This window comes from Triturus cristatus, chromosome 1_1, assembly GCF_964204655.1.
Source record: "Triturus cristatus chromosome 1_1, aTriCri1.1, whole genome shotgun sequence".
NCBI lineage: Eukaryota > Metazoa > Chordata > Amphibia > Caudata > Salamandridae > Triturus > Triturus cristatus.
The window spans coordinates 267,271,273-267,295,253 of NC_140579.1; positions in this window are offsets into that span (position 1 = coordinate 267,271,273).

Sequence of the window (23,981 nt, forward strand, 5' to 3'; positions counted from 1 at the left end):
GACCCTGGGTTCTGAAGTGGACTCTGGCCTAGTCAGAGTACCCACTCAGGCATTGCTGATTTGTGATGGAGACATTGATATGTCCTTCCTAGTGAGCCCCAGTAATCTGGGCAAATACAAACAGCAGCCTGTAATAAATGGCAAACAGGCTTTGGCATTCAGGGACACAGGTGCTAGTGTCACCATGGTGGCCATGGTGGCAGAGGATCTTCTGGACCCTGGGCAGATCATCCTGGGTGAAATGTACCAGGTTACCAATGCAAGCAATGTCAGGACCAACCATAGTCTGGCAGTTGTGAATTTCTCCTGGTGAGGGGTAACTGGCCTCGAGAAAGTAGTAGTCAGTGCAGACCTCCCTGTCGAATGTCTATTGGGCAATGATCTAGAGACTTCAGCCTGGTCTGAAGTAGAGTTATGGACTCATGCTGAGATGTTGGGCATACCTGCAGTGGTATTTGCTGTGACCAGGTCACAGGCCAAAATGCATCAAACTGAACCAGCTCTAAATCCTGAAACTATGGACCAGGTGCTCTCCAAGAAGAGGAGCAGTAGGGTTAAGGCAGTGCCTTCTCCTCTGTCTCAGATCACAGATTCACCTCTTGAGGGAGGAGAAGCAGATCCTGAAGAATGAGCCTGATCAGGTTGAGTTCTTGAGGGCAGGGGGGCCTTCCAGGGAAGATCTGAGTAAGGAGCAACAGTGCTGCCCCTCTCTTGAAACCCTCAGACAGCAGGCTGCTGCTGAGGCTGCAGGGAGTGCTAGTGGGTCCCATAAAGTTTATTGGGATGAGGGACTCCTATATTCTGAGTCTAGAGATCCATCCCCTGGAGCTACCAGGAGGTTGGTAATACCTCAGAAGTTTAGGGGGTTCCTCTTGACCCTAGCACATGACATCCCTTTAGCAGGACACTTGGGCCAAAACAAGACCTGGGATAGGCTTGTTCCAAATTTTCATTGGCCACATATGTCAGAGGACACCAAGGAGTTTTGTCGCTCCTGCGTCACTTGCCAAGCCAGTGGCAAGTCAGGTGGCACAACAAAGGCCCCCCTGATACCACTACCTATGGTGGGGGTACCCTTTGAAAGGGTAGGGGTTGACATTGATGTTCCCTTGACCCTCCAACAACCTCTGGGCACAGGTTTATCCTGGTGGTAGTGGATCATGCCACCAGGTACCCAGAAGCAATTCCCCTGAGGACCACCAAAGCCCCTGTGGTGGCAAGAGCCCTCATTGGAGTTTTCTCCAGAGTGGGTTTCCCAAAGGAGGTCATATCTGACAGAGATACAACTTCATTGAATGAGAAGGGGGACCCCTGAAATGGGATAAGGCAGGTACAGCAGGGGGACTAACAAGGAATCTAAACGAAAAAAAGTGACCTGCCAACAAATATATGATAGAACAAGGCCCAAAGTTGGGTCCAAAAAGATAAGTGTTCAAGACCAGAAAGGCAAACCAGGACAAAGGGCAATTCAGAAACAATGTATCACAAAGTTCATTAAATCATTTTTTATTTATTTTTTGTATATATTTTGATTTGATTTACTTGAAATTATATATAGAAATACATACACACAAATATTTTGATACTTTTAACATATTAATAAATTACACCCAACAGGGTTGACAGTACGGAACCTAACAAATTTCAAATATAAAACAAATAATCATCCCACACACTCCCTCAAGACAACACAATCATACTGCTACACATTCGACAACAACATCAAACCTCGGGTCATATTAATCCACATGAAATAAAAACAATGGATAGTTAGAAGGGAGATTCTGTAATTCAAGTCCCCTAAAGGGAATTTCAACAGCCCGGTAGGCTAGGAAACACCGGTAAATGCGATCTCAGGAGCCCAATGGGCTTACAAACGCCAACGCGCGTTTCGGTGTCACAACCAGATGGGGGCTACACCTTCATCAGGGCAAGGGAGAGCATGTGAGGTGGGACGAACACACCTAGAAATAAAAGACTATATAAGTACATACAAGTATAGATACACATTTAGTTGCCCACAGATTATCTACAAATGGGATGAGAATTACGTAGTTATAGGATGAGCATTTTCTATGCGGGGAATTGCTAGGTCATAGGTTACATTTTAATGGTCAAGTATATGTCCGCCAATGGGGCCTGCATTAAAGGGCTCAGTTGTCACATAGGTTTGCCATCGGTCGGAGGGAGGTAATATAACAGAATGCATGATAAAGATTAAAATAGGGAATATTGTGCACAAACAGGGGAGTGAAGAGAGAACAGATCAGGCGACAATGAAGAATATATGAATGCGTATCTAAAGAGATACAAAATATAGATTAATGAACATGTATGTAGAAAAAAGAGATAAAAAAATATATAGAAAGAGACCCTCACCAAGGACAGAACAGTTGGGAAAAGTGCACGATATAAAGCGCCAGATGTGCGTCAAGAAATAAACCATTAATGGCTGAAAGGGACAAAAAATTAAATTAGCCTAACAACCTTACAGCCCGCAAATGAAAAAAAGATAATCGAGGGTCACAAAGCGTGAAACGACATGAATGAGTGCTCAACAAGACTAGAGATAAACATGAGGTCAAATGAGGGGGCAAAAGGATACCTCTTAATAAAAATGACTCTCAGCAGCAAAAAAAGGATCCCCAAACGAAGGACACGGTTCAGATAATAAGGAATCACCTGGAATGTAAGAGCTTCTAAGAGATGGGGAGAACATAGACAACAATGGAAAGTTAGGTCCCACCAAAAATTAGGTTCCAAAATGAATGACCAAGAACAAATCAAGATGTAATTGGACCACCCACCCGTGATCGATCAAGGCAACGGTCCAGGTGTAAATGCAGATGCCAGGGTGGGGGGTCAGCGATGAGCAAGGTTCAGATATTAAAAACTGCCTGGAGAGTAGATACTTCTAAGAAATGGAGAGAACAGGGGCAACAATAGAGAATTAGATCCCACCAATGGAAGTAAAAAGTGACCGGGGATGAATTAAGGAGTAATACAAACCACCCACCCGTAATTAATCAAGGAAGTGGTCCAAATATAGCGGTCCGAATATAAATACAGGTGCTAGCGTGCAGAATATCGTCGCTGGAGGGTCCAGACAAACAGAGGTTGTGGTCCTCAAGGAGGCCGGAGGAGAAACAGGATCCTCACAATTGGAAGTACAAACAACTCAACGTCAAGGCATACGGGTCAGGTATAGGATAAACGCAGGATCTAAAGACGACAAAAAAGAGGGGGGGGGAGGGATAGAGAGGGAGGGATAGTTATCGGTACCAAAGTCCGTATGTTGGGCGGAGGTAGGGGTACCGGGACAAATAACAACAGAGAGATTTGAGGCCACTCACCAGCTGAGACAGCGTCTGCACGGGGCGATAACCTCGCTAATTCGCGGCGGACGGCGTGCTTCCAAGGGTAAAGAATCGACAAGGGAGTGGACACATTTTACGTCGGAGCAGGGTGAGAGATGGCCAATGGGAGGCCGGCGCTCAGCGGCGCCAGGATACACATAAGATAGCAAAAGAGGACTAATTAAAAGGTGAAAAGGGGAGAAACACATGGCGGCCATGTTGGACAGGAGGGTAAGGAGAATGGTAACAACAAATCATCCAACTGACCGTTATCTGGGGAAATAAGGGAAGAAAAAACCAGGGGTACTGGATAAGGAATAAAGAATAATGAATAAGAAATGGTCAAGCAAAAAGAAACGATAAAAACTCACAGAAGGGACACTAAACTAAAAGGATGAGGGGTGAAAAATAAGGGGTGGAATAATGCGTGAGATATTCAAGAAAGTGAGCAGGGGCAGACGTCATCTCAAGGGATTAAATAATGGCATTCTCCCATGAACAGTGTTCGTTTAAGCCCTTGTTTACTGCATTGAGCAAGTAAATCCAAAAAACTTCTCTCTTCTTGCGAGTCTGCTCGGGATCTTTTCCGGGTGGTGTTGCTATTCTTTCCAGTATGGACCACTTTAGTTCCTGTTCAGTGTGGTTGTTATCAAGCCAATGTGTGACCAGGGGGGCAGATGTTTTTTTGGTCCTAATGTTGGACTTATGTTCCCCAATCCTGGTCCTACACTCCCGTCCAGTTTCTCCAACATAGACTAGGTGGCATGGGCACAGGATCACATACACAATGTTGGAGGTTCGACAGTTCGTCATGGTAGATAATGAGATCCGACGTTCCGGGAGGTCAATGGTGTCTCCGATAAGGGCATTAGGACAGGCCTGACAATTGCCACATCGGTGGTTGCCTAAAATAGGTCCAGCACCGACGATGGCTTTTTGATGGAGAGGACGGGTTTCCTGTAGTTTGCCTTTGACCAAATGATTCTTAAGGTTTTTATTTCTTTTGAATGCAAAGATGGGCTTCGACAGGATTTGGTCTTCATTTCCCGTATTCAATAGGTGCCAACATGAATTTATGGTCTGTCTCACTTTGTGATCAATGTTGGAGTGTTTGGTCACACAGACTAGTTTGTCAGTGGTTTGCTTTTCCTTGGGGAGAAACATGGAGTCTCGGTTGAAATATCTCGCCCTTTTAAGGGAATCCTTAATGAGTTTCTGAGGATAGCCGCGATGTATAAGTTTTCTTTTTAATACATCGGCTTGTTCAACAAAATCCTTGATGTTAGAACAATTTCTTCGAATTCGGAGAAACTGGCTGAATGGGATGCTATCCCTTTGACAGCGAGGATGGAAGCTGCCATACTGTAGCAAGGTGTTTCTAGCAGTAGGTTTAGTGAAGAGGGATACGTAGAGTTGGTTCTGGTTATGTCTAATCCAAACTTCAAGAAACTCTAGTTGGGAATTGCTGGAATGGGCCGTGAACTTGAGGTTGACATCGGCCGCATTAATCCATGATAGGAAAACATCCAAAGATGTGAGGTCACCCCCCCCAAATGAGAAAGATATCGTCAATGAATCTGACCCATGAACGTACATTCTCATAAAAGAGGGCCATCTTGTTATGGATGTTCCTGTTTTCAAATTGTCCCATATAAAGGCAAGCAATGCTGGGGGCACACGAGGCCCCCATACCGACTCCCTATATCTGTTGGAAAAAGCAGTGGTTGAATTCAAAATAGTTTTCATACAGAACTATTTTGAGACATTCAATGATGAAGGGTGCGTTGGTGATCTCAGGTTTGGACGCCAGGATCTCTTGAATGACCAGGAGGGCACCCTCCTGGGGGATGTTGGTATATAGAGATTCGAGGTCCAGGGTAACCAGCAATTCCCTATTGGCAAAAAAGGGGGTCCCCTCGATTTTGGAGATAAAATGGCCGGTATCTTTTACGAAAGACTCCAGTTTATAGACCAAGGGTTGGAGAAACCGGTCAATATATTTGGAGAGGGGTTCTGTGGCTGATCCGATAGTGGAAACAATCGGTCTCAAGGGGGGATCCAAAGTGTTCTTGTGGGTTTTAGGAACCCCGTAGATGATAGGCATGCGGGTATAGCTCGGTGTTAAAAACTCCGCTTCCTTAGGACAAATAAACCCTTTATCAACAGCTTCCTCCACCAAGGTGAGAATACGTCTTTTCAAGGTGGGTTCAGGGTTTTTACCGATTTGTTTGTAGTGTCTATCGGCAGTCAACAAGGTGTTCATTTTGTCGATGTATGCAGGCGTGTCGAATATCACAATGCCGCCACCCTTGTCACAGGGTTTGATGGTCAGGTTTTGGTTGGATTTGAGGACTAGCAAGGTGTTATTTTCCACAGTGGAGAGGTTGCTAGGGGGTTTGGGTACGTATTTGATGATTTTCGAGATCTTTTTGGTAACAACCTTCTCAAAGATACTGACCTCCGGGCCAACTGTTTCCAACGAGGGAGTGAAGCTAGATGGAGGCCTAAGGCCAGACAAATTTTCGTCCATTTCTGAGGAAGTTCTATTCAGAAAGTACTTCTTTAGCCTAATCTTACGGAAGAAAAGATAAAGATCTTTCAGAAGTTCAAATTTGCTAAAATTGTTGGTAGGGACAAAAGACAAACCCCTTGATAGCAAAGTCAGCGCTTCAGGGCCCACATCGGTGGTGGACAGATTAAAGACCAGGATGCTCCTTATGTTTTCCAGTACTGCTGTTGACGTGTCTGGATGTACATTTGTGGCTGGGTCTGATCCTGACGGTAATTCCTCGGATGTGAATTTCGCGTCCGGGGGCGGAAATTTCCCCTGCGGCTGCCTAAAAAACTATTGGGCATAGTAGGTCTATCAAATGTGTCTTGTCTATGCTGGTAATTAGGATCATAGTTGTTAGGGCTCTCACCCTCTGAGTCAGTAGTATCTGAGAAGGTGACAACTCTTCAGTTGCCCCATCTGGGGGTATCATTACCAGAGGTAGGGCCTCCTGAAGAGTTATAAAAGTTCTGAGTTAGGTAGGGGTATGCGCGTTCTTGTGTAAATGCGCGGATGTCTTTCCTGAGCTTGTCAGTTTTTCTCTTTACGAGATAATCAGTGAAAGAATCAAGTTCTAAACAGATTTCCTCTAGTTTTTTCTTCCCCATTTCTAATGAGTTGTCTTTTTTCAACTTTTCTTCAAGTTCTTCTATTTCTTTATTGAGAATGGTTAAAACTTCCCTAGCAGTCTCCACAATCAACATCATCCAGTCTCTGGAACATCTGTTGGAAATAAGCTCCCATTTTTCCAAAAATTGTCTAATCTCGATAAAGAGGCCAGGGATATTTCTGACCCTGAGACCGATGGGGATCGTACCTGCTTTAAGATATTCCAGCATGAATTTGGCATGGAATTCAGTGCGTTTGCTCTTCTTCTTCATATTTAGGAGTTTTGTCCATTCCCCATCCAGCCCTTTGTTACAAGAAAATTGTTGGTCATTGCCGACAGCTAGGCCGATCATTTTAGCAAAGTCTTCATCGGAAAACCCGAAAGTCTTAATACTGTCCATAGTGTGGGAAGGATGGAGTTAAAGTTAATCAATGGGGTCCCAAGTCAGTGACAAAAAAGGAGAAAGGATGAGAATAGAAGAAAATAGAGACAAATGGTGAGGCAACAATACAAGAATATTTGTGGAAGGAGTGTGGTGTAACTTATAAATTCACTACTCCCTATCACCCACAATGCAATGGGTTAGTTGAACGTTTAAAACAAAACCCTAAAGTGAATGATTAAAGGCCTCCCAGAAAAGCTTAGGCGAAAATGGGACCTTTTACTTCCCTGCCTTCTGTTTGCATACAGAGAGGTTCCACAGAAGGGGGTTGGTTGCAGCCCATTTGAACTTCTGTTTGGGCATCCTGTAAGAGGTCCAATATGTTTGGTGAAGGAGGGCTGGGAGTTACCTCTCAAACCTCCCAAACAGGATGTGATGGACTATGTACTTGGTCTCCGCTCCAGGATGGCCGAATACATGACAAGACCAAAAGGCTGTGCTGACTGTGTACCAGCCAGGACAGAAAGTGTGGGTGTTGGAGCCTGTGGCCCCAGCAGCTCCCCAAGACAAGTGGAGTGGCCCCCATACAATTGTTGAGGAAAAGGGAGGAGTCACCTACCTGGTGAATCTTGGAACTCCCAGGAGTCCCCTTAGGGTGCTCCATGTCAACAGAATGAAACCATATGTTGACAGTGCTGACATGGGCTTGCTCATGGCAACTGATGAGGAACAGGAGGAGGAGAGTGACCCTCTCCCGGACCTGCTCTCAGAGAACCCTGATGATGGGTCAGTAGATGGTGTTGCTTTGGCAAGCAGCCTCACTGATCATCAACAAACTGAGTGCAGACAAGTTTTGCAACAGTTTAGACATATGTTTAGCCTGACCCCTAGTCAGACTTCCTGGTGCACCCATGAGGTGGACACTGGAGACAGTCTGCCTGTCAAGACTGAAATCTACAGGCAACCTGACCGTGTCAGGGACTGTATCAGGACTGAAGTCCAAAAAATATTGGAACTAGGTGTGATTGAGCCTTCAGATAGCCCTTGGGCTAGTCCAGTAGTCCTAGTACCCAAACCTCATACCCAGAGTGGTAAGAAAGAAATGAGGTTTTTGTAGACTACAGAGGCCTCAATGCAGTCACCAGGACTGATGCCTATCCAATTCCGAGGGCAGATGTTCTGATTGATACTTTGGCCTCAGCCAAGTATCTGAGAACATTTGACCTACAGCTGGCTACTGGCAGATCAGGTTAGCTGAGGATGCCAAAGCCAAAACAGCATTTTCAACCCCTGGTGGGCACTACCACTTTGGGGTGATGCCCTTTGGTTTGAAGAATGCACCTGCCACTTTTCAGAGGTGGGTGAACAAAGTTCTGACAGGGATGGAAACTTATTGCTCAGCTTATCTTGATGATATTGCTGTCTTTATTTCCTCCTGGCAGGATCACCTGGTCCACCTCAGAAATTTTTGGGAGGCTCTGCAAAAAGCAGGCCTCACTATCAAGGCCACCAAGTGCCAGATAGGGCACAGTCAGGTTGTGTACCAGGGCCACCTTGTAGGTGGAGGCCAGGTTCAGCCTTTACAGAGCAAAATCCAAACCATCATGGAATGGGTTGCTCCAACCACCCAGACACAGGTCTGTCTTTTTAGGCCTGACTGGGTACTATAGGAGGTTTGTTAAGGGATATGGATCTATAGTGACCCCCTTAAATGATCTGACCTCAAAGAAAATGGCAAAAAAGGTTCAGTGGACAGCTCACTGTCAGAAGGCATTTGAAGACCTAAAGCAGGCCATGTGCACTGCCCCCATCTTACAGAGTTCAGACTACACCAAAAAGTTCATTGTCCAAACAGATGCTTCTGAGCTGGGTGTGGGAGCTGTACTGTCTCAACTGAATGATGAAGGTCAAGATCAGCCAGTAGCTTTTATAAGCAGAATGCTGACCCCTAGAGAGAAACGTTGGTCAGGTATAGAGAGGGAGGCCTTTGCTGTGGTGTGGGCCCTGGAGAAGCTGAGGCCATACTTGTTTGGCACTCATTACATAGTTCAGACTGACCACAAGCCCCTCCTATGGCTTAAACAGATGAAAGGTGAAAACCCAAAACTTTTAAGGTGGTCCATTTCCCTACATGGGATGGACTATACAGTGGAACATAGACCTGAGACCCAACATGCCAATGCAGATGGAATCCCAAGGTATTTCCACTTAGAATGAGTATGATCCCTCCCTTCTAGAGGGATAGACATGTACCCACTGTGGAAACACGGTAGAATCCTGAAGTGCCCTGGCATCACAAAATGGATGCCACCAGCACAGACAGTGGGCTGCCCTCCTGCTGCTGACCGAAACTCGCAGTGGAGGAGGCCCAACAAGAGGCATCCTGTCACAAGGAGGTGTAACCACCTTCCAGACAGGATTTAGTGTATTGGGGTTGGGTGGGTGCACTCCTAGAGTGCTTTGAAGTCCTGCACTGGGGGAGAAGTAGGCTCCTCTGTGCATATGCCAGCTCAAACTGGTTCAGGGGCTACCAGCCCCTGCTCTGGCACAAAACTGGACAAAGGGAAGTGGGTGTAGCCACCCACTCCCCTGACCCTCCCATAGGTGTGGTCATAGAGCTAGTCCCTCCCTTCCTTGTAGTATAAGTTAGGGAACCCTTTCCATTACAAACTAGATATCCCTGGATGACGCTCTGAAGAAGAATCCTGGACCTTCGACGTTCCACTACCTTTGGAAGACTGAAGAATCTCCCTTGGAGTCAAGGAGTGACTCCCCTACTTGGCAGGCACCAAAACTTTGCATCAACGGTCACAAACTTTCCTGCTCCCGCTGGAGTCCAAAGTCTCTGCAGCCCCAGATGTGTATTTCCTGACTTCTCCAAGGCCATCGTGAGTCCCCTGCAAAGCTGAGGCAAGTGGACCCCACGAGTGATGAGGAACAGCAATACCCAGGTACCATGCTCTATTGTCGAGTGCAACCCCTTCACAACATTCTAAGAACTTGTGCTTTGGACCACACATGGTCCAAGCCTCTAGCAGGATGTCCTCTGAAGATCAGAGGCCTACCTTGTCTCGAGTGACCGTGGGCTCCTGGTGAGTGAATCCTCCCAAGGCGTCTTTGCGATCCCTTGCCAGTTGGCTTGTGGGTTCCCAGAAGACTTTTCTACAGAACCAAAGGGCTGCCCTGGTTTCTCCAGGCCTGCCCTGACTTACCTTTGCTGGGTGAGTCTCTCAGAACTTGCTGGTCTGCACCGCTGACTTTCTTCTCTTTCCACGAGACTTGCTGTTGCCAAGGATTGTTGGCTCCAATCTTGTTGCCAACACCTCAGTAAGTTGCAGACTTTGTGCGACATGCCAAATCCCGCTCTTGGTTGTTTTCGATGCCTCCTGGACGTCGTGGCTGAAGAGTCAAGACACCAGTGATCACCTGAATCACCCGACTACTGTGGGCAGCCAGCTTCCTGGCCCCGGGTCACTGGCAAGTGACTTTGAACACTGTCTCCTCTGATTTCAGGTCTTCTTTCTTCTGAATCCAGCCTTGGATTCCACCGGGCACTTCTCCTGTCTTCACAAGCAGCAAGTCTTCTTTGGCTCCCATTGAAAACGACGCCGCGACCCGACACCAAAAGACAAATATAGACCCGGCTTCCCTGGGTGAAGTAACTCCAGCACTACGGTGCTCCTGTGGGTGTTGGATCTAGAACTACTTACCCTGTAAGTGACTTGCTTGCAGACTCTCCCGAAGTACCCTAAAACTTTAAAATTCCAACTGCGACTTGCTCCATTGAAGTCTATTGGGATCCGCGGCTGTGTTCTCACACTGCATGCGTCTCCCGTGGGTCCTTTACTTACCTGCCTTGGGTGGATTAGTGAGGCCCTAGCGCTTCTGAAGGCCCTAGGCCTTGTCTCTTCTCAAGTCAATATTCCTAAACCTCTTTTTTAGTATACGGTCTGGTACGCCCCTATGGCCCCAGCCATATTTGTGCTTAACTTGTTGTGAAATGTTGATTTGTGCATATGTCCTTGACGTCTAATCCCAGATTAGTAGAGTGTGTTAGAAATAAACACATATATATTTTATATATATACCTGTGTGGTGTCCTTTCATTTAGTGAGTCAAGAGATTATAAGTGTAGGAAGGTGGATATCTGACTATGGTTACCCCCAACTTTTTGCCTAGTGTCTAGCTGGTTTTTCGACTTAGTTGGCCTGAGATCCTGCCATTCAGGGTCTCAGGCTGTCTGCTCTCTCTTTAAAATGGACTCCATGTACCCTAGGTACATTCCCAATTGGTAAGGATCACCTTATTGGACCCTGTACAGTGTACCCTAGGTACCCAGGGCATAGGTGTACCCTAGGCCTCCCAGGGGCTGCAGCATGTATTATGCCACCCCTGGTCTGGCCTTCCAATCAGACACAACTGGCTGATCACTCAGCTGGGGCAAGGTCGTGTAATCACCCCTTGCTTAGATATAGTATGCCTATATCTACCCTTATATATAGACACATGTGTACCTATCAGTCACTCCTATGGCAGGCCTTAACAATCCTGGAGGCAGAGTGCTTGGTAACATGTGAGATGGTGCTCTAGCATGAGCTGAGCCTGTCTGCAGCTTTCGGAACTAAGTCCTTATAGCTGTTCTATGATATAGCCTACCATATACTCTTAAAGTGCCTTATAATCTTAGACGGTTATGGTAACTATGGTTTGGCTTTATCGAAACATGTCGTGTAAGGTGTCTAACACTGTGGAATAATACCCCCATGCCATTTCTGGACATGAGGATATTATTCCCCCTTCTAGAGGGAAAGACATGTTAAAATCATACTTCACTGTTAGCCTCTGACCAAAGCCTCAGCATCACAAAATGGATGCTGCTGCCACGACACAAGTCTGACCTCCTGCAGCTGGGAGTGATCCCAGCCAGGGAGGCCTGGACAATAGGTTTCCTGCTTGGGGAGGTGCTAGCACCTCCCCAGACAGCCTTTAGTGTATTGGGGCAGGGTGGGCTGAAAGGAATGAGACATGCCTGGGGCACACAAGGTGTTCCTTGCATAGTCCAGTTCAAACCGGCGCTGGGGCACTCCAGCCCCAGCTCTGGCGCGAAACTGGACAAAGGGAAGTGGGTGTAACCACCCCCTCCCAGGTCCCACCCATAAGGCGTGCCCTAGCAGGTATCCCAGCCCCCCAGATTAGTATAAGAGTGGGAGTTGGGCCTCAAGACTTTAGATTATCCTGAACCTGCAACTTGAACAGAAACTCTGGACCTTCGACATTCGACGAAAGAAGAAGACTGAAGAATCTCCCTTGTAGCCAAGGAGTGGCTACCCTGTGCAAACAGGCACCATCAAGAGACTACCCTTTGCTTTGCCCACGTTCTATGAGGAACCGACTGCAGAGCCCGACCAGAGCCTTGACTTCCAGACTTCTCCGACCCTGATCCACATCCACAGCAAAGCTGAGATCCGTGGAGGCGACGAGCGACGTGGGACCGGCTACCTGGGAAAAGTGGCTAGTAACTTAAAGCGCAGCTTCTGAGGCACCCTCGAAGTTGTGCACCGGGGATTGAGAAGCCCCAACCCCAAGCACCATCTGCACCGAAGATCAGCCCCCCCACACTCTACGAGTCCTGCGTGGGGCCCTTCTGCATTTTCCTGCTTGCCGCGTCTGTCCAGTTGCTTGCCCGCTGGCTAGTGGCCTTTGTGACGACGCACACTGAAATCTTCTGCGCTGGTTTGGCTCCTCCAGACTGGCTCCCGCTTCTCTGCAAATAAGAAGCACCCCAGACCTTCCTGGTCTGCACCAGAAGCAAGTCCTCCGTTCTTCGTGGGTTCAGCTTGCCAAGGCTTGGTGAGTCCTAGTCCAACTTCGACGCCGCCGACAGCAAGAGCCTTCGTGGGACAGCTCGCCTCCTGGTCCTGGTCGTCCTCGACGCTTCCTGGTCCTCCTGGCTGCCGCGACAAGCTTCACCTTCACCTGCAATCTTCACGACATCGCCTGGTTCCTTCCTGGTTCCACGTGGTCACTGGCTAGTGACCTTGACTCTGTCCCTTCTGCTTGCAGGTTTCCTCTCTTCTTGATCCCAGCCTTGGGATCCACCGGACACTCTTCACTGACTGCCTGTCAGCATCTTTCTTCAGGCATCCATAGGAGTCGACGACGAAAACCGACGCATCTTCACCCCTATGCACCCGCAGCCTGTGGGCTAGGTAACTTGGGTACTCCGGTGCTCATCAGGATAGTGACTATCCTAGTGTCTAGTTTTCCAGTCTCAACTTCCTAGCTACTCCGGAAGTGTCCTAAATCTACCGTTTTCTAAACTGTACTATTGCTATTGACTTTTACGCATTACGCGTGAGTGTTTCCACTCTGCACACGAATCCCGTGGGCCTCCCACTTCCTAACTAACGCTAGTGTAGTGTAGCCCCAGCGATTCCCTAGGCCTAGGCCTATTCTATTTCCGTGACAGTGGTCCTTATACCACTTACTTAGTATATGGTTTGCGTGGCCCCTAGGGCCTAACTGTATTACTTACCTGTGTGACTTAATGTATGCTTAAATAAGACTGTGTTGTACTTACCTCTAATCTCATAAAGAGTGCTGAGGGTTTGACTAGAATAAATACACTTTATTTTATATATATATCTGTTGTGGTGTCCTTTCATTTGGTATTCAAGGGATTATATATGGTATCACAGCTGGCTTCACATGCCATTCAGAGTTTAGCCTAAGACTGCTCTTGTCCATGCTACCACTAGGATAGCTGGTCTATAAGGTTGACTTTACAACCAATCACCATAAGGGTATTTGGACTGATGTAAGGTGTACACTAGAACTAGTGACATCATACATCAGGCCAACTTCTCACATTGGTGAGCAGCGGTTGGGATCTGAGCTTGCTGTTGTAATACCATTGTAATCTTGAGATACTAAATTGAAAGATCACACAGATATTGTCTAGGTACATATAACATAGATTATAATACTTAAGTCCTACTGGACTTAGTGGTTGTAGGTTGAAGGGAGTAACACACCCTGACTACAACTACTAGAGAGGTTTAGTAGATACAACTAGTGTAGGTAGGTGCACACACCACACCCTCACTAGAATCATGTCCCTGAATGGAGATCACACTGATGCTCCCTCAGGAGAGGAGAATCCTAGACAGGTTCCCTCTAGATATGATGCATTCACTTTCCAGGAGATGAGACAACTGTGTACCTCCAGGAGATTAAAACAGGGTTCCAACCCTACCCTTAGACAGCTAGTGGAGCTTCTGGAGGCCTATGATGCTGAAAGAGCTGCCAAGTATGGTGCCATAGCTGTAGATAAGGGTCTACCCACCACAGAGGAGTCAGATGGGGCTTCAGATGAAGAGGTAGACAGCCAGGGCCAAGTAGGAAGACTTAGCCAGGCTAACCTAAGCTTACATGGGAGTTTGCATGGGGTCCCCCCATACAGACCCCCAAGTAGGCTTACACAGAGAAGCAGGAGGGACAGATCCCCTTCAAGGGAATCCATCCACTCCCATGTCTCTAGCATCTCTAGTGCTTCCTCTCACAGGGGATTGACTTCCCCTGAGAGAAAGGAGCATGAAGCCAGAATGAGGGAAGCTAATCTGAGGATTCAGAGGGAAGAACTTGCCCTTGCCAAGGAGAAGCTTGCTCTGGCTAGAGAGCAAAAATTGTGTGGGTCAGAACCCACTGGTGGCAGCAACATTCCTAGAGATAGGGATAGGTCTTATGACCATAGAAACCTAAGCAAGATAGTCCCCCCATATCAGAATGGGGATGACATCCACAAGTGGATGACTGCTTTGGAGAGGGCCTGCAAAGTACAGCAGGTACCCCAGAGTCAGTGGGCAGCTATCTTGTGGCTCTCCTTTTCTGACAAAGGTAGAGACAAGCTCCTCACAGTCAGTGATGAGGATGCTAACAATTACAAAGTCCTGAAGAGTGCTCTGATAGATGGGTTTGGCTTAACCACTGAGCAATATAGGTTGTTGTTCAGAGACACCCAGAAGACACAGACACAGGACTGGTCTGATTTTGTGGATTGTGCCACTAAGGCTTTGGAAGGTTGGTTAACTGGCAGCAAGGTGCAGGACTATACAGGATTGTACAACTTGATTATGAGGGAGCAGATCCTTAGTAATTGTCAGAACCAGCTTCTCCATCAACACCTGGTAGACTCAGATTTGACCTCTCCCCAAGAATTGGGAAAGAGGGCAGATAAATGGGTCAGGACCAGGATTAGGCCTAAAAATCAGGGTGGTGACCAAAAGAAAGATACCACCAAGCCTCAAGAGAAGGGTGGGGATAAAGCAAGAGAGAAATCTTCCTCAGGGCCCCAAAACTCCACACAGGGTGGTGGGTCCCAAGCTCCCTCCTCTACCACAGTTAAAAAGCCTTACTGCCATGAGTGTAAAACTCCTGGGCATTGGAAAACTGACAGCAGTTGCCCAAGGGCTAAAAACAAAACTGTTCCTCCAACTACTCCTGTCACACCACCTATTACTGTCAGCAGTAATCCCCCAGGTGGTGGGAGTGCCCCCCAAAATTTGGTTGGGTTTTCTTGGGGAACGCAGGGGGATCCTGGCTTAGCCAATTCCCCTACAGCAGCTACTCTTGTCTGTGATGGTGGCATGGGGTTTGCCAACTTCACTGCCTGTCCCAACACATTGGGTAGGTACAGACAGGAGCCCTACATCAATGGTAGAAAAGCTGAGGCCTACAGAGACACTGGAGCTAGCATCACTATGGTGGCCCATAGGCTAGTTCCCTCTGAGCAGCTTTTGCCTGGTTTCTCATACCAGGTAACTAACATTGATGGCAAACAGAACAGCCATCCCATGGCAGAGGTATGTCTCAGCTGGGGAGGGGTCACTGGCCCTAAAAGGGTGGCAGTGTCTCCAACCTTGCCTGTGGACTGCTTACTGGGGAATGACTTAGAACTCTCAGCTTGGGCTGAAGTTGAACAAGACACCCATTCTAAAATGGTAGGCCTTTCACAAAAGGGTAGTGGGGTTGTGCCAGCCACAACCCCTGTCCAAGTAGATTTCCTCCCTGAAAAGGTTGGAAGGGCAGTGGTAGCCACAGCCCAGGCGAAGACAGACTTCCCTGTAGAGACTGGCAGAGCTGTGACAGTCACAGCTCAAACCCAAACTGAGTGCCTCCCTGAAAAGGTTGGCCAGGCTGTAATGGTCTCAGCCCATACTCAGACTGACATAGGTGTAGTGAAGCCTGAAACTATGGATCACTCCACACAAACAGGGAGTAGTGGGGAGGAAGAAAAGTCTCCCTCTCCCCAGACATTAGGAAAAGGTCAGCCTCCTCAGGGATCTGACCTCACCCCTTGTGAAGGAACTGCCCCAGAGGTAGCCAGGCCTGGCCTGGCAGAGCCTCTGATGTCAGTGGCCCCTTCCAAGGTGGGACCCAGTCTGGTGCAGGTAGCCTGCCTCTCTCTACCCTGCCTCAGTCAGCCCAGGGCTGCAGAGGTCAGGGAGGCCAGTGGACCCCAAGAGGGCCCCTGTCCACAAGAACCCCCCCATCAAAAGAATGAGGATTGCCTGGCTAGTAGCCCTAGCCAGGTGATGGGTAAAAACATTCCTGAGGGATCCCCTTTACAGGTAGTTAGGGACCTCCCCCAGAGGGATTCTGTTGGGCACAGGCAAACATGGGACCTTAGGGCCCCAAACCTGACCTGTCCCTCCAGTAAGCCCACAAAAGGGACCCAGCCTCCAGCTTTAGGTAGCCAGAGGCTGACTCTGAGAGCACAGTGCAACTCAGTGAAAGAAAGAAAGGCATCCATGGTGGAGGATGATTGGAGGAAGCTGAGGCCTCACTTTGAGGACACTCACTTCAGTACTCCATCTCAACACCAGCCTTTTACTTTGCAAAGACACACCAAAGGTAGTGATTCCCTATGGTGGAGACCCTATGATACCTTTAGGGTGAGGGATTGCTTAGTGGACCATGAGACAGGGGGTAACCATGCCAGTGCTGGTTCTTCCTTATATGGCCACTTAGGCAATAGAGGCTTACCTTGTCAAGGCCAGCCTTATCTCCTTTCGTTTGGGGGGGGGGGGTTGTGTAGGAAGGTGGATATCTGACTATGGTTACCCCCAACTTTTTGCCTAGTGTCTAGCTGGTTTTTCGACTTAGTTGGCCTGAGATCCTGCCATTCAGGGTCTCAGGCTGTCTGCTCTCTCTTTAAAATGGACTCCATGTACCCTAGGTACATTCCCAATTGGTAAGGATCACCTTATTGGACCCTGTACAGTGTACCCTAGGTACCCAGGGCATAGGTGTACCCTAGGCCTCCCAGGGGCTGCAGCATGTATTATGCCACCCCTGGTCTGGCCTTCCAATCAGACACAACTGGCTGATCACTCAGCTGGGGCAAGGTCGTGTAATCACCCCTTGCTTAGATATAGTATGCCTATATCTACCCTTATATATAGACACATGTGTACCTATCAGTCACTCCTATGGCAGGCCTTAACAATCCTGGAGGCAGAGTGCTTGGTAACATGTGAGATGGTGCTCTAGCATGAGCTGAGCCTGTCTGCAGCTTTCGGAACTAAGTCCTTATAGCTGTTCTATGATATAGCCTACCATATACTCTTAAAGTGCCTTATAATCTTAGACGGTTATGGTAACTATGGTTTGGCTTTATCGAAACATGTCGTGTAAGGTGTCTAACACTGTGGAATAATACCCCCATGCCATTTCTGGACATGAGGATATTATTCCCCCCTTCTAGAGGGATAGACATGTTAAAATCATACTTCACTGTTAGCCTCTGACCAAAGCCTCAGCATCACAAAATGGATGCTGCTGCCACGACACAAGTCTGACCTCCTGCAGCTGGGAGTGATCCCAGCCAGGGAGGCCTGGACAATAGGTTTCCTGCTTGGGGAGGTGCTAGCACCTCCCCAGACAGCCTTTAGTGTATTGGGGCAGGGTGGGCTGAAAGGAATGAGACATGCCTGGGGCACACAAGGTGTTCCTTGCATAGTCCAGTTCAAACCGGCGCTGGGGCACTCCAGCCCCAGCTCTGGCGCGAAACTGGACAAAGGGAAGTGGGTGTAACCACCCCCTCCCAGGTCCCACCCATAAGGCGTGACCTAGCAGGTATCCCAGCCCCCCAGATTAGTATAAGAGTGGGAGTTGGGCCTCAAGACTTTAGATTATCCTGAACCTGCAACTTGAACAGAAACTCTGGACCTTCGACATTCGACGAAAGAAGAAGACTGAAGAATCTCCCTTGTAGCCAAGGAGTGGCTACCCTGTGCAAACAGGCACCATCAAGAGACTACCCTTTGCTTTGCCCACGTTCTACGAGGAACCGACTGCAGAGCCCGACCAGAGCCTTGACTTCCAGACTTCTCCGACCCTGATCCACATCCACAGCAAAGCTGAGATCCGTGGAAGCGACGAGCGACGTGGGACCGGCTACCTGGGAAAAGTGGCTAGTAACTTAAAGCGCAGCTTCTGAGGCACCCTCGAAGTTGTGCACCGGGGATTGAGAAGCCCCAACCCCAAGCACCATCTGCACCGAAGATCAGCCCCCCACACTCTACGAGTCCTGCGTGGGGCCCTTCTGCATTTTCCTGCTTGCCGCGTCTGTCCGGTTGCTTGCCCGCTGGCTAGTGGCCTTTGTGACGACGCACCCTGAAATCTTCTGCGCTGGTTTGGCTCCTCCAGACTGGCTCCCGCTTCTCTGCAAAGAAGAAGCACCCCAGACCTTCCTGGTCTGCACCAGAAGCAAGTCCTCCGTTCTTCGTGGGTTCAGCTTGCCAAGGCTTGGTGAGTCCTAGTCCAACTTCGACACCGCCGACAGCAAGAGCCTTCGTGGGACAGCTCGCCTCCTGGTCCTGGTCGTCCTCGACGCTTCCTGGTCCTCCTGGCTGCCGCGACAAGCTTCACCTTCACCTGCAATCTTCACGACATCGCCTGGTTCCTTCCTGGTTCCACGTGGTCACTGGCTAGTGACCTTGACTCTGTCCCTTCTGCTTGCAGGTTTCCTCTCTTCTTGATCCCAGCCTTGGGATCCACCGGACACTCTTCACTGACTGCCTGTCAGCATCTTTCTTCAGGCATCCATAGGAGTCGACGACGAAAACCGACGCATCTTCACCCCTATGCACCCGCAGCCTGTGGGCTAGGTAACTTGGGTACTCCGGTGCTCATCAGGATAATGACTATCCTAGTGTCTAGTTTTCCAGTCTCAACTTCCTAGCTACTCCGGAAGTGTCCTAAATCTACCGTTTTCTAAACTGTACTATTGCTATTGACTTTTACGCATTACGCGTGAGTGTTTCCACTCTGCACACGAATCCCGTGGGCCTCCCACTTCCTAACTAACGCTAGTGTAGTGTAGCCCCAGCGATTCACTAGGCCTAGGCCTATTCTATTTCCGTGACAGTGGTCCTTATACCACTTACTTAGTATATGGTTTGCGTGGCCCCTAGGGCCTAACTGTATTACTTACCTGTGTGACTTAATGTATGCTTAAATAAGACTGAGTTGTACTTACCTCTAATCTCATAAAGAGTGCTGAGGGTTTGACTAGAATAAATACACTTTATTTTATATATATATCTGTTGTGGTGTCCTTTCATTTGGTATTCAAGGGATTATATATGGTATCACAGCTGGCTTCACATGCCATTCAGAGTTTAGCCTAAGACTGCTCTTGTCCATGCTACCACTAGGATAGCTGGTCTATAAGGTTGACTTTACAACCAATCACCATAAGGGTATTTGGACTGATGTAAGGTGTACACTAGAACTAGTGACATCATACATCAGGCCAACTTCTCACAATAAGGTAAAACAAGATGCTTTAGATTCCTCTAAAGACTTAGCCTGAAGGCGGCTCTCCACAGCTACCACTAGGATAGCTTTCTTAAAAAGGTTGTCTTAAACCTATCTACCATAAGAGGCGAATTGTACTGGTGCAAGGTGGCCACTTTCACTAGTGACCAGCATATACCAGGCCAACTTCTCACACCTGGCATCACAAAATGGATGCCTATGTCACAGACACGGGTCTGGCCTCCTGCTGCTGACTGAAACTCCGGCAGGGGATGCCTGGACAATAGGTTTCCTGTCGAGGAGAGGTGTCCCCACCTCCCCAGACAGGCTGATGTGTATTGGGGCTGGGCGGGAGGACTCTCTGGTGCTTTGAAGTCCTGCACTGGGGGCACACTTGGTGTCCCTGTGCTTGGTCCAGTTCAAACCGGTTGCAGGGACTACCTGCCCCTGCTCTGGCGTGAAACTGGACAAAGGAAATGGGTGTAACCACCCCTCTTTCCTGGCCCACCCATAGGTGGGGCCTTAGAGTTAGTCCATCCCCTAAACTTACTTTAAGTATTGGAATCCAGTCCCTAGGACTTGAGATTACTCTGGATGAAACTCTGCAACAGATATCCTGGACCTTCAACGTTCTACTTGAACTAGAAGAGTGAAGAAATCTCCCTTGGGGACACCAAAGAAGCAACTGACCGGTCTGCATCACTGAAGCTCTCGCTGGATGCCGAAGTCTTTGCATCACCAGAGGTGGATTTCCAGACTTCCCCGAGGCAAACCCTGAGTCCACAGCAAAGCTGAGGCCCGTGGCTATCGTGGGTGGCGTGGAACCGTGACCCCTGGACACCGTGAACTTTTGCAGCAACACTATCTTCCTGGTCCTCCTCGAAGTTGTGCTTTGGGCTCCGAGTAGCCCCAGCCTTGAGCACCTCCTGCACTGAAGATTGTTGGCTCCCACTCCACGAGTGACCATTAGGCAAGCTTCAAGTGCGACCGCTCGAGGCTCCTTCGCGACCACTAGCCCGTTGGCTAGCAGGTCCCCACGAAGGCAACTCCTCTTCTGCTTGGGCTTTCCTGGTTGCTCTAGACGTGCCCTGACTTACCCTCACTGGGTGAGTGCCTCAGACTTTGCTGGTCTGCACGGCAGTCCTTTCTCTAAATTCCAGTGACTTGCAGTTGCCAAGGCTTGTTGGGTCCTTTCTGGTCACCGCCACCGCAGCACTCGACAGACTTCGTGGGACAGCTCGAATCCGACTCGTGGACTTCGTCGACGCCTCTTGGACCTCGTGGCTGAAGAGTCAAGACACCCATCAACTCACCTGAAGCACCCGACATCTGTGGGCATTGGTCCATCCTGCCCTCGGTCACTGGCTTGTGACCCAGACTCTGTCCCCTCTGCTTTCAGGTTCCTTACATCCTAGATACAGGCTTGGATCTCTTCGGAGACTTCTCCTCTTCACGGCAGCAGCAGTTCTTTGCAGGCTTCCATTGAAATCGACGACGCGACCCGACACCAAAAGACACCTATGCGCCCGGCTTCCCTGGGTGAGGTAACTCGAGTACTCCGGTGCTCACGTGGGTGCTAGCCCTAGAACTTCTTAAGTCCAAAAGAGTTTGGTTCAGACTCGATTAGAAGTGTCCCTAATCTTTAAATTTCGAACCACGACATTGCCCATAGAAGATAATAGAAACACGTGTTTGTGTTTACACACTGCATACAGTCCCCGTGGGTCCCCTGTGTCACTACCTTGGATGGTTCCTTGGGGTCCCAGCGATTCTAGAGGCAATAGGTCTAGTGCCTGTTCCAGTCGTGGATCTTATACCACTTTTTTGGTAAATGGTTTGGTACGCCCCTTGGGCCCAAACGTGTATTTGTGCTTTTACTGATGATTGCTATCTTGTAACTTAAGTACTTCGAACTCCAGTCTCATAAAGAGACTAGAGGGGTGTGTGTTGACCTAAATACATATATTTTAAATATATACCGGGTGTGGTTGTCCTTTCATTTGATCATTCAAGCGATTATAGACTGGTAAAACAAGCTGCTTTACATTTCTTCAAGACTTAGCCTGAAGGCTGCTTTCCATAGCTACCACTAGGATAGCTTTCAATAAAGGTTGTCTTTAACCTATCACCATAAGGGATTGTTTGGACTGATACAAGGTGCCCACTAGAACTACTGGACAGCATATATCAGGCCACCTTCTCACAGTTGTGATACACAAAGAGGGAAAACCCAGGGACCAATGTGCTTCATACAGGCCAATTTCTTTACTAAACTCAGAAGCTAAAATCCTAGCGAAGCTGCTTGCCCGGCAGCTTTTACCCTCACTTCCGGCCATGGTCCATCCGGATCAGTCCTGATTTATGCCTGGGCATAACACGGCCCTAAACCTCCGATGCCTTCATGAGGTCATGGGACGTGCACATAGGATTAGGCAGGATGCAGCGGTGCTGTCCCTAGATGCGCGCATGGCCTTTGATACGATCGAGTGGCCCTACATGATGGCAGTGTTCAAGCACATGGGATTTGGGCCCCACTTCCTTTCATGGTTGGGACTTCTATACACAGACCCCTGTGCGCCAGTGATGGTAAATGGGGTAAGATCCTGCATGTTCTCTTTACATCGAGGGACGAGACAAGGTTGTCCCCTATCCCCACTTATTTTTGCAATAATGTAGGAGCCGGTGGCAGGATGGATCCGCAGGGATCCAATAATTCGGGGCAGACGGGGCCTACGGCATCTCCCACATAGCCCTGGCTTGGACCGCAGACAAGTCATCACCCTTGGCCAATACAAGTCAACAGAAACACCCCTGCTCTCGGGTGTCCCTCAGGGGTCCCTTCTCAGCCCGGGGCTCTTTAATGCCTACATGGTCCCATTGATCAGTTTGATATCATCCTTTAACATCGAGACTATGTCATATGCGGACGATATGCAGTTAATCCTGGTACTAGATAAAAACACCACACTGGCGAAAGAAAATTTCCACTTATGTCTCACTGCAACTTTCCAATGGATGAAAACCAACCATCTAAAGTGCAACTCAGAAAAGACTGAAATCCTACCATTGGGACAAGGGAACACCTTCTCTCCCAATATATGGTGGCCAGCTGACACTCCCCCCCACCCGCAAATACAGTAAAAGTAGCTAGAAACGTGGGAAGTAAATTTGATGCTGCACTATCCTTCAACCAACAATCATTAGCAGTAGCTTGGACCTGCTTTCATATTATAAAATCACTTAAAAGGTTTTTAGGCAGTTGCTGTGGTCCTAAGCACGTCTAGATTGAACTACTGCAACAGCCTATATGCAGGGGTCAACAAGTCAGTCTAACGCAAACTCCAAAAGGATCAACACGCAGCAGCCCGTTTAGTGCTAAAATGGGCCAGGAGATCATCTGCATCAGCGGCCTTAGAAACACTACACTAGCTACCTATCCATAAAAGTGTTCTGTTTAAAAGATTCTGATCATCAGCTTCAGAATATTTCACTCCTCAGGACCACAATATCTCTGGTCCAGATTTGCGCGTTATCTAAATCCGCAGAGCCTTAGATCATCTAACGCCAATCTGTTAAAACCACCAGCATTTAGATATGTCTCAAAAGGAGGAAAATCGTTTGCAGTGATAGGCTCCAAAGCATGGAACCAACTCTCCACCTCCGTCATATCCAATCTGAAACTCTCTCTGGTACATAACTTGACACCCCACCATCTTTCTGAAACCTCGCTTCCCTCAGAGCAAGCCACCCTCCCTACTCCCGTTCCTTCTTTTCCCACACCCACACATCAGCCTGCCACCCCCACTACACGCCCACCCCCACCCACACCCACACCCACAACCCACCCACACACGTTCACGGCAATACCTCCACCACCTTGCATACCTGCTACTGTTCACACACCCAACCTTTCCTCAGCGCAGTCATCCACATGCATTACACAGCCACTTACCTCGCTTATATCTGCACCCGACCCTAGACTAGACAAAATTATGATCGCACTTCACCAAATTAAAACAGAGCTCCACTCTTTTAAGGAGGTGTTGGCGAGACATTCATGGCGTTCTATTTCTTCAAAAACCTATAACTCAATCAAGCGCACACACTACATTTCTTCCTCCTCTAAAACTCCTCCATCCATCTGGAAAACAGTTCCTTCCCACAATACACTTACACGCCCTATGCGTAGCATCAATCAGCTCTCGGAGAGCGATCTTCTCTCTCTTCTACACTCTTACAAACCCGCTCTCCCCAACCCCT